The sequence below is a fragment of the Schistocerca serialis genome, unplaced genomic scaffold (genome assembly GCF_023864345.2).
Source record: "Schistocerca serialis cubense isolate TAMUIC-IGC-003099 unplaced genomic scaffold, iqSchSeri2.2 HiC_scaffold_916, whole genome shotgun sequence".
NCBI classification, from domain to species: Eukaryota; Metazoa; Arthropoda; class Insecta; order Orthoptera; family Acrididae; genus Schistocerca; species Schistocerca serialis.
Window position 1 is genome coordinate 3761 of NW_026048536.1, and position 11240 is coordinate 15000.

The 11240-nt window shown below is 54.3% G+C and overlaps 2 non-coding genes and 1 pseudogene across 2 annotated transcripts; all 3 read left to right on the forward strand.

Annotated features, from left to right (window-relative positions):
• Positions 1-908: 908 nt before the first annotated feature.
• Positions 909-2817, forward strand: LOC126452750 (small subunit ribosomal RNA). The gene has a single exon (XR_007584730.1). It is a non-coding gene; the product is annotated as a small subunit ribosomal RNA (ribosomal RNA).
• Positions 2818-3170: 353 nt separating this feature from the next.
• Positions 3171-3325, forward strand: LOC126452738 (5.8S ribosomal RNA). Its single transcript, XR_007584720.1, has one exon. It is a non-coding gene; the product is annotated as a 5.8S ribosomal RNA (ribosomal RNA).
• Positions 3326-3513: 188 nt separating this feature from the next.
• Positions 3514-11240, forward strand: part of LOC126452746 (large subunit ribosomal RNA) — a 9933-nt pseudogene continuing 2206 nt past the window's right edge.

Genomic DNA, 11240 nt, shown 5'->3' on the forward strand with positions numbered 1-11240 from the left:
CGATCGGTCGAGCTATTAACCGGTTGTTTCAGGGATACCCACCATGCCCACGAACGTGAAAGGGGACCCACCATGCCCACGAACGCGAAAGGGGATCTGGGTGTGAGGCGATACGCGGCGGTGGCTGGGTGGGACCGTCCCCGGCCGGTGAGGGGGGGCCGCCCGGCGTGCTGGCAGCGCGGTGCGTGGGCGCACGCGCTACAGCCGGCTGGTGGGGGCGGCCAGTGGCAGGCGCGCCGGCCGACGGACGCGGCAGGCGGCGCAGCTGCGCGCCGGCGCCCCCTGCTCGCGGCGCCTTGCGGCCAAAGTAGGTCCTCGCGGGCCCGGTGCGAAGCGCGGTGGCCATCTGCAGTGTGCTGGTCCGATTGAGGACTGTGTGCGCTGAGGATGCGCCGCCGCCCGGCGCTCGGCGCCGCGACGCCGTCTGCTGCTCGGTCGCCCCAGCGGTTCTCGCAGGTGGTTTGTATCGCAGCTGTGCGGACGTGTTGGCGCGTGCGCTGTGCTGGGAGAGTTCGCTTCGGCACCCAAGTGGGGCTTTTGTCCTTCTGTGGCGCTGGCGTTGGAGCTGCCGGTCACCGTAGGTGGCGCGTGTTGTCTCCCGCCGGCAATGCCACGACAGCACGCTCCCGGGCCTCTGTCGGCAGCGGCAAGCTCAGTTGGGAGCACGGGTGGTCGCACCTAAAGCGTCTACTCGCCTAACTCCGGGCGATTGCGCCTCTCTCGAACCCGACCAAGTACTTAGGACGGCGCTGCGCGCCGCCGGGACCTGAGAGGGTTTCGAGGTGTGTTGTGCAGGGGAGCTCAGCCTCCTCCTGTTTGCAGAATAATTGAGCGGACGCTTGCGTGTTCGCGCGGGCCCCCGGGACACACTCCCGGGCGGCCGGCTGCTCAGCTCTAGTTGACGCAGCTCCCTGGTTGATCCTGCCAGTAGTCATATGCTTGTCTCAAAGATTAAGCCATGCATGTCTCAGTACAAGCCGCATTAAGGTGAAACCGCGAATGGCTCATTAAATCAGTTATGGTTCCTTAGATCGTACCCACGTTACTTGGATAACTGTGGTAATTCTAGAGCTAATACATGCAAACAGAGTCCCGACCAGAGATGGAAGGGACGCTTTTATTAGATCAAAACCAATCGGTCGGCTCGTCCGGTCCGTTTGCCTTGGTGACTCTGAATAACTTTGGGCTGATCGCACGGTCCTCGTACCGGCGACGCATCTTTCAAATGTCTGCCTTATCAACTGTCGATGGTAGGTTCTGCGCCTACCATGGTTGTAACGGGTAACGGGGAATCAGGGTTCGATTCCGGAGAGGGAGCCTGAGAAACGGCTACCACATCCAAGGAAGGCAGCAGGCGCGCAAATTACCCACTCCCGGCACGGGGAGGTAGTGACGAAAAATAACGATACGGGACTCATCCGAGGCCCCGTAATCGGAATGAGTACACTTTAAATCCTTTAACGAGTATCTATTGGAGGGCAAGTCTGGTGCCAGCAGCCGCGGTAATTCCAGCTCCAATAGCGTATATTAAAGTTGTTGCGGTTAAAAAGCTCGTAGTTGGATTTGTGTCCCACGCTGTTGGTTCACCGCCCGTCGGTGTTTAACTGGCATGTATCGTGGGACGTCCTGCCGGTGGGGCGAGCCGAAGGCGTGCGACCGCCTCGTGCGTGCTCGTGCGTCCCGAGGCGGACCCCGTTGAAATCCTACCAGGGTGCTCTTTATTGAGTGTCTCGGTGGGCCGGCACGTTTACTTTGAACAAATTAGAGTGCTTAAAGCAGGCAAGCCCGCCTGAATACTGTGTGCATGGAATAATGGAATAGGACCTCGGTTCTATTTTGTTGGTTTTCGGAACCCGAGGTAATGATTAATAGGGACAGGCGGGGGCATTCGTATTGCGACGTTAGAGGTGAAATTCTTGGATCGTCGCAAGACGAACAGAAGCGAAAGCATTTGCCAAGTATGTTTTCATTAATCAAGAACGAAAGTTAGAGGTTCGAAGGCGATCAGATACCGCCCTAGTTCTAACCATAAACGATGCCAGCCAGCGATCCGCCGCAGTTCCTCCGATGACTCGGCGGGCAGCCTCCGGGAAACCAAAGCTTTTGGGTTCCGGGGGAAGTATGGTTGCAAAGCTGAAACTTAAAGGAATTGACGGAAGGGCACCACCAGGAGTGGAGCCTGCGGCTTAATTTGACTCAACACGGGAAACCTCACCAGGCCCGGACACCGGAAGGATTGACAGATTGATAGCTCTTTCTTGATTCGGTGGGTGGTGGTGCATGGCCGTTCTTAGTTGGTGGAGCGATTTGTCTGGTTAATTCCGATAACGAACGAGACTCTAGCCTGCTAACTAGTCGCGTGACATCCTTCGTGCTGTCAGCGATTACTTTTCTTCTTAGAGGGACAGGCGGCTTCTAGCCGCACGAGATTGAGCAATAACAGGTCTGTGATGCCCTTAGATGTTCTGGGCCGCACGCGCGCTACACTGAAGGAATCAGCGTGTCTTCCTAGGCCGAAAGGTCGGGGTAACCCGCTGAACCTCCTTCGTGCTAGGGATTGGGGCTTGCAATTGTTCCCCATGAACGAGGAATTCCCAGTAAGCGCGAGTCATAAGCTCGCGTTGATTACGTCCCTGCCCTTTGTACACACCGCCCGTCGCTACTACCGATTGAATGATTTAGTGAGGTCTTCGGACTGGTACGCGGCATTGACTCTGTCGTTGCCGATGCTACCGGAAAGATGACCAAACTTGATCATTTAGAGGAAGTAAAAGTCGTAACAAGGTTTCCGTAGGTGAACCTGCGGAAGGATCATTACCGACTAGACTGCATGTCTTTCGATGTGCGTGTCGTGTCGCGCAACACGCAGCTACCTGTACGGCTCGCAGTAGCCGTGCGCCGCGTGCGGAACCACGCGTTCGTCTCAAAACTAACGGCAATGTTGTGTGGTACGAGCGCTGAAGCGCTGGAGCGGCTGGCCTGCGGCACCTGGCGCCTGGCGCCGGTTTTGAATGACTTTCGCCCGACTGCCTGTCCGCTCCGGTGTGGAGCCGTACGACGCCCATCGGCCGTGAGGCCGTTGGACACTGAACGCTGGAACAGGGCCGCCACACGCCTCAGTCCCGCCTATGCAACTGTCTCGAAAGAGATGGTGGAAACTATGAAAAGATCACCCAGGACGGTGGATCACTCGGCTCGTGGGTCGATGAAGAACGCAGCAAATTGCGCGTCGACATGTGAACTGCAGGACACATGAACATCGACGTTTCGAACGCACATTGCGGTCCATGGATTCCGTTCCCGGGCCACGTCTGGCTGAGGGTCGGCTACGTATACTGAAGCGCGCGGCGTTTGCCCCGCTTCGCAGACCTGGGAGTGTCGTGGCCGCCTGTGGGGCCGGCCGCGTCTCCTTAAACGTGCGATGCGCGCCCGTCGCCTGGCGGTTCGCATACCGGTACTTACTCGGTAGCGTGCACAGCCGGCTGGCGGTGTGGCGTGCGACACCTCGTACAACGACCTCAGAGCAGGCGAGACTACCCGCTGAATTTAAGCATATTACTAAGCGGAGGAAAAGAAACTAACAAGGATTCCCCCAGTAGCGGCGAGCGAACAGGGAAGAGTCCAGCACCGAACCCCGCAGGCTGCCGCCTGTCGTGGCATGTGGTGTTTGGGAGGGTCCACTACCCCGACGCCTCGCGCCGAGCCCAAGTCCAACTTGAATGAGGCCACGGCCCGTAGAGGGTGCCAGGCCCGTAGCGGCCGGTGCGAGCGTCGGCGGGACCTCTCCTTCGAGTCGGGTTGCTTGAGAGTGCAGCTCCAAGTGGGTGGTAAACTCCATCTGAGACTAAATATGACCACGAGACCGATAGCGAACAAGTACCGTGAGGGAAAGTTGAAAAGAACTTTGAAGAGAGAGTTCAAAAGTACGTGAAACCGTTCTGGGGTAAACGTGAGAAGTCCGAAAGGTCGAACGGGTGAGATTCACGCCCATCCGGCCACTGGCCTCCGCCCTCGGCAGATGGGGCCGGCCGCCCGCGCGGAGCAATTCGCGGCGGGGTCGTGTCCGGTTGCCTTTCCACTCGCCGCGGGGCGGGGCCGTTCCGGTGTGCGGTGGGCCGCACTTCTCCCCTAGTAGGACGTCGCGACCCGCTGGGTGCCGGCCTACGGCCCGGGTGCGCAGCCTGTCCTTCCGCGGGCCTCGGTTCGCGTCTGTTGGGCAGAGCCCCGGTGTCCTGGCTGGCTGCCCGGCGGTATATCTGGAGGAGTCGATTCGCCCCTTTGGGCGCTCGGGCTCCCGGCAAGCGCGCGCGGTTCTTCCCGGATGACGGACCTACCTGGCCCGGCCCCGGACCCGCGCCGCTGTTGGCTCGGGATGCTCTCGGGCGGAATAATCGCTCCCGTCAGCGGCGCTTCAGCTTTGGACAATTTCACGACCCGTCTTGAAACACGGACCAAGGAGTCTAACATGTGCGCGAGTCATTGGGCTGTACGAAACCTAAAGGCGTAATGAAAGTGAAGGTCTCGCCTTGCGCGGGCCGAGGGAGGATGGGGCTTCCCCGCCCTTCACGGGGCGGCGGCCTCCGCACTCCCGGGGCGTCTCGTCCTCATTGCGAGGTGAGGCGCACCTAGAGCGTACACGTTGGGACCCGAAAGATGGTGAACTATGCCTGGCCAGGACGAAGTCAGGGGAAACCCTGATGGAGGTCCGTAGCGATTCTGACGTGCAAATCGATCGTCGGAGCTGGGTATAGGGGCGAAAGACTAATCGAACCATCTAGTAGCTGGTTCCCTCCGAAGTTTCCCTCAGGATAGCTGGTGCTCGTACGAGTCTCATCCGGTAAAGCGAATGATTAGAGGCCTTGGGGCCGAAACGACCTCAACCTATTCTCAAACTTTAAATGGGTGAGATCTCCGGCTTGCTTGATATGCTGAAGCCGCGAGCAAACGACTCGGATCGGAGTGCCAAGTGGGCCACTTTTGGTAAGCAGAACTGGCGCTGTGGGATGAACCAAACGCCGAGTTAAGGCGCCCGAATCGACGCTCATGGGAAACCATGAAAGGCGTTGGTTGCTTAAGACAGCAGGACGGTGGCCATGGAAGTCGGAATCCGCTAAGGAGTGTGTAACAACTCACCTGCCGAAGCAACTAGCCCTGAAAATGGATGGCGCTGAAGCGTCGTGCCTATACTCGGCCGTCAGTCTGGCAGTCATGGCCGGTCCTTGCGGCCGGCCGCGAAGCCCTGACGAGTAGGAGGGTCGCGGCGGTGGGCGCAGAAGGGTCTGGGCGTGAGCCTGCCTGGAGCCGCCGTCGGTGCAGATCTTGGTGGTAGTAGCAAATACTCCAGCGAGGCCCTGGAGGGCTGACGCGGAGAAGGGTTTCGTGTGAACAGCCGTTGCACACGAGTCAGTCGATCCTAAGCCCTAGGAGAAATCCGATGTTGATGGGGGCCGTCATAGCATGATGCGCTTTGTGCTGGCCCCCGTTGGGCGAAAGGGAATCCGGTTCCTATTCCGGAACCCGGCAGCGGAACCGATACAAGTCGGGCCCCTCTTTTAGAGATGCTCGTCGGGGTAACCCAAAAGGACCCGGAGACGCCGTCGGGAGATCGGGGAAGAGTTTTCTTTTCTGCATGAGCGTTCGAGTTCCCTGGAATCCTCTAGCAGGGAGATAGGGTTTGGAACGCGAAGAGCACCGCAGTTGCGGCGGTGTCCCGATCTTCCCCTCGGACCTTGAAAATCCGGGAGAGGGCCACGTGGAGGTGTCGCGCCGGTTCGTACCCATATCCGCAGCAGGTCTCCAAGGTGAAGAGCCTCTAGTCGATAGAATAATGTAGGTAAGGGAAGTCGGCAAATTGGATCCGTAACTTCGGGATAAGGATTGGCTCTGAGGATCGGGGCGTGTCGGGCTTGGTCGGGAAGTGGGTCAGCGCTAACGTGCCGGGCCTGGGCGAGGTGAGTGCCGTAGGGGTGCCGGTAAGTGCGGGCGTTTAGCGCGGGCGTGGTCTGCTCTCGCCGTTGGTCGGCCTCGTGCTGGCCGGCGGTGCAGGATGCGCGCGCCTGCGCGGCGTTCGCGCCCCGGTGCTTCAACCTGCGTGCAGGATCCGAGCTCGGTCCCGTGCCTTGGCCTCCCACGGATCTTCCTTGCTGCGAGGCCGCGTCCGCCTTAGCGTGCTCCTCCGGGGGCGCGCGGGTGCGCGGATTCTCTTCGGCCGCCATTCAACGATCAACTCAGAACTGGCACGGACTGGGGGAATCCGACTGTCTAATTAAAACAAAGCATTGCGATGGCCCTAGCGGGTGTTGACGCAATGTGATTTCTGCCCAGTGCTCTGAATGTCAACGTGAAGAAATTCAAGCAAGCGCGGGTAAACGGCGGGAGTAACTATGACTCTCTTAAGGTAGCCAAATGCCTCGTCATCTAATTAGTGACGCGCATGAATGGATTAACGAGATTCCCGCTGTCCCTATCAAAAGCATGATTTAACAACTCTGGAGGACGGCACTCCGCTTCGAGCAGGTCCCAATTGGCTTTCCCGTAGTCTAATTGCATTATCCATTCGTCAGAAACGTGTACCACACCTAGTGAAATTACAAATTCTATCAAGTTATGATCACTTGTTGTTTGTCCATCGTGAACATGCCAGTTTCTGATCTTATCTCTAACATTCTCCGTGGATAATGTTACATCAATATGTGATTCTGCACCCGCTCTACTTCTATATGTGGGTGGATTTCCAGGTAGGTTCTCCACCTGGAGGTGGTGCTCCATTATCAAGTCCTCGAGTGCATTACCTCGAGCATCTTGCACAGGACTATGCCACAAAGAAGATTTTGCATTGCTGTCCATAGTTATTATCACAAGATTTCCCTGCAGCGCTCGCAGGACACGAGAAAGATGTTGCAAATAGGGTTCTATGTTATCTCTAAACTGACAATAAACATTTACTAAGTACCATGTCGTGTTCATTAGATTCACTTGAACTACTGAGATGTGAGAAGTACAGAATTGTGTTATGACAGTTGTTTTAATCAATTTATTCAAAATTATAATGGCAGACATAGGATTTACCCCTGTTGAAATTACCTGAGCCGTCACAGGAAAGCCAATGACCCTGCCAGAAGCGGAGTAAGGCTCCTGTATTAGTATTATATCTACCTCGTTTTCCTCAGTCATTTTTCTAAGCTCCTGTGTGACGGTATTACTTCTCATAGCATTTAATTGATAAACCTTGACGGATGCCATTATGGATGTCTAGTATAGTAGTGATCTTCAGGCCACTTCTTGTTGGGGTCAAAGCCAATTCTCCCGTACATCATCACCATTTCTCTGTATAGTTTTTCTATATCAAAAACCCTGCCCCGCCTTTGAAAGACCCTGTGAACTAGAGTCAGTAACTCTTTGTATTCACATGGCAAATTTATAGATGCCAACTGTATGCAATCAACGTCCTCCAGAGTTGGGAATGTTATTTTCTTCCCATTTGGGTGCCCAACACGTACAAGCTGTCTCAGAGCAACCATCAAAATAGACGGCTCCTCTAGTCGAGATAACTTTATTGCGTCTTCACACATTCTGTATACCTCTCCAGGAGGACATGCATTATATTTATATCTATCTACTTTGTTACAAGGTATATCTACAGACTGGGATAGGGTTAACATCTGCATGGGACCACCACCTGACACCAAATTATCTATCAAGGAATCTACACTACATGTTTGATCTGCTTCCGTACTCGCGGAGGGCTCCGTCCTCTCTTCTTCCTCGACCGGCAAGGATTCAGCTGTCGCCGGCCCCGCGCTGCACGCACCTCTAGTAGCCCCCAATGCCTCAAAAGGCACAGGGGACCCGTCCCGGGCCGATTCTAACCTGTTGGAAATTAACCTCCACCAACGCGCCGCGTCCCTTGCTTTCTTACTAGGAGATTTATGAGTCTTTTTTGCACCCTTCTTATGGTTCTCCATAATCAGTGCGTTGTATCTGTCGTTGCAATAGTAGTTTATATGTCGCACATTCCTTTCCAGGTGTGCGACATGTTCTTTTTCTGTACATGCAAGGTATGCAGACTGGGGGGGAGGCCTGTCTTGGACAGTTTTTCTTGTCATGGCCGTCATGGCCACAATGTGCACAGACTGAGTTCTTTATTTCGCAATATTTGGCCACATGGCCGTAATCTTGACATTTGGTACATCTAGGTACCGCTGTATAGTCTTTTACTGACAGTGCACTGTACCCAACGTACAGTCTATTGGTCTTAATTATAATTTTCCTCATCTCTGGTGATATTTCCGCCACGTGATGCACGGTTGCACGATCACGAGGACCAGTCTTAAATCTTAGTTTGAACTTCTCTAGAAATTCCTCACGTTTCATCTGCTCTTCAAAATTTTGCGTGTATATGCAGTCCATGATGTCATCCTGTGACATATATGTCGGTATGTCGTATATCATCATTAGTGGACGCCTTTTTCGCGGTTTCTCACAAGTGAAGTGCTGTTTTAATTGTGGATTGTTTATTAGTTTGTCTGAATCTTCTGGGGAGGCTACTTCTACAATTAATAAATTTTTTGTTGTTCTTACTGCATTTATTCTTATTTTATCTTTCTTTGGATTTATACTTTTTTCAAAGTTTTCTTTTGCTTTCTTTATATCCTCTCCCTTTTTTGGTTTAACGAACAAGGTCGGAAACGACTTTCTCAACATTCTGCTTTATTACTTCCTGCACTTTTTGTCTCACCGTAGGAGTTGCAGCAACTGCTGCATACGTCTTGACAGGCTTTTGTAATTCTTTCCTTAATCTCTCATTTTCGGCTTGTACTTCAGAGTACTTGCCTTCTAGTCGCGCATGGGCTAACGCCCATTGCGCAATTGTCTCCTTGAGCACTCTTACTTGCTCGGCATTTATTTTGCCGTGTTTTACACTTCGATCGAATAATCGAAGGAAGTGTGAGTGTCGGTCAACGACCGACATATCATCGCCCACGTCATCCTCGAAAATAGGAGCATCATGCTCCGAAGCGCCAGCATCACTCTCTTTGTCCTCAGCCATGATTTTAAGAGAGTGAGAAAAAGAAGACCCGTCTGATAACCCCCGACCGGTTCCACGGGCATGAGGGGGGGCAAAGCAGCTTGTCCACCAGTCCTGCCCCGGGACCAAGGGCATTTTATCTAGCTGCATAGGTTAAGGGCGCCGTTCCCAACGTCCTTGTCCTCCTCGCCAGCCGTGTCTCCCGAGATTTCTCCCGTCCCTTCCCCGCCGAGTGCCCCCCGCACTCCGGGAAGGCGGATTCACCTCCCGCGCTTCACCTCTTACTAGGCCAGGTTCCCACCTAATGGCCTAGGACCCGGTCCTACTCAGGTGCCGGGCCGGTCCCCCAGACTTTCAGAAGATCGCGCCCATCTAACCTAGCCGCTCGATGTCACCACCTCACGGTTTGACGGAACGTGCCTCAGAGCACGGCGAAAGGCCCTCGGCGGCTCGGGTCGCGATCCCTCCCAGGCAGGCACGGCTGACGGAAACCGGGCGCAGATGCACGGTAGGCGCTCCGGGGACTTTTAACGTCGTCCAAGACGTGAGGAACTGCGGCGGGAGGACCGCAGGGTTCCGGGATCGTCGTGAGACTTACCCTCATACCCTCGCCCAGCCGCCGCGCTCAACTCAGGGGAGACAGTTGTTGTGTCTCCCGTAACGCAGCTTCCCCTGCGCCATGCACCCTTTGCTTTCGCTTGGGTTGGGGGCATTTAACGTCCAGCCAGGACGGGAGTTTTACGTCCTACCTTGACACACGACAACCCACACCTATCAACGCAGCCCGGAAGGTGTTAAAGGAGTCAGTCCGGGTCTTATATGTGGAGTTTTACATCAACGAGACGGTGCGGCACTCAAACCCGAGTTACGTTCCCCGGAGGGTCTCCACACGTACTGGGGGATCATGACCGACCATGTCTCACCCACCGCTTTTGATAATTCACGGTGGGCCAGTGCGGACCAGTGTGGGTTGCACCCAGTTAAGGGCTAGCCTTTTAACGTCATGCATGGACGGCCCTTCCCGTGTTAGCTTCGCCCCATCTTGTGGGGGTACTGAGCGCCAGGGCCACGTCAAGGCCACGGGATAGGACATTACGGTCCCCGCCCCACTCAGGTTCCTCTGAGCCCTGCTGAAGGCAAAATTTCAGGGAATCAGAGGGTCTCCTGGCGGTTTTAACCCAGTTATCGGGAGGCAACACACCTCCCCCGGGTGGCGCCACGCAGACCGCTTTCCCAGCGGGAAAGACAAAAAACCTTAAGATATCTAGGTGTGTATATTGACGAGGCCTGGTCATATACCCCACATATAGGACATGTTGCGACAAAAGCCACAAATATCTTTAACAAGCTGATAAGTATAGGTCAAAGACGTTTCCATGTACCTCCTGTGGCTACCAGAATGTATCATAATTCCATCCTTGCGCCGGTTGTGGGGTATGGGGCCAGTGCGTGGGCCCACAGGCTCGCTCTGGTGAGACCCGCACAGTCGGTAAGACGCATACAACGTAACATTATTATACGTTGTGTTGGTGCCTTCGGCACCACACCCACAGATGCACTACTTGTCTTAATGGGCTTCTGCCCGTTAGACATACTTATACGACAAAATGCTTCAATAAATTGGCTTCAAAAACAAGTGCATGATAAAATTCATGAGATAACGGGGAGACACTTACTAAATGTAAAGGAAATAAAATCTTGGGCTTTGGATACGTGGCAAATAGAATGGCAAAATTCGGACACTGGAAGAAGGGTGTATAACCTCTTCCCAGACGTAAGACAAAGGTTAAAAATAAAACATCTCTTGCCAACACAAGGAATGATCCATTTCCTGACCGGGCACGGACCCTACCCGACGCATTTGTGTCGGATAGGAAGCCGACCCTCACCAGAGTGTGTCTGTGGCGCCCCTGAAGGGACGCCAGATCATGTAGTTTTTGAGTGTCCAGCATTCGGGCAGGCTGTCTCGGAGTACAGGCAGGTACTTCGTGGTCATCAATTAATTGATATAATAAGAGATCCAGACAAATATAATAGTTTACAAAGATTGGTAGATCAAGTTTCAAAATTATCAAGAACAGTATTTGAGAGAATTGCTAACGAATAAAACTTAGGGGAGAAACGCCCTACCACTCAGCAAGTCTGAGTGGTATTGGCATCAATCCATGACAATAAGAAAGTATAGACTCCCATGGTAAGTGGATTGGCTGGC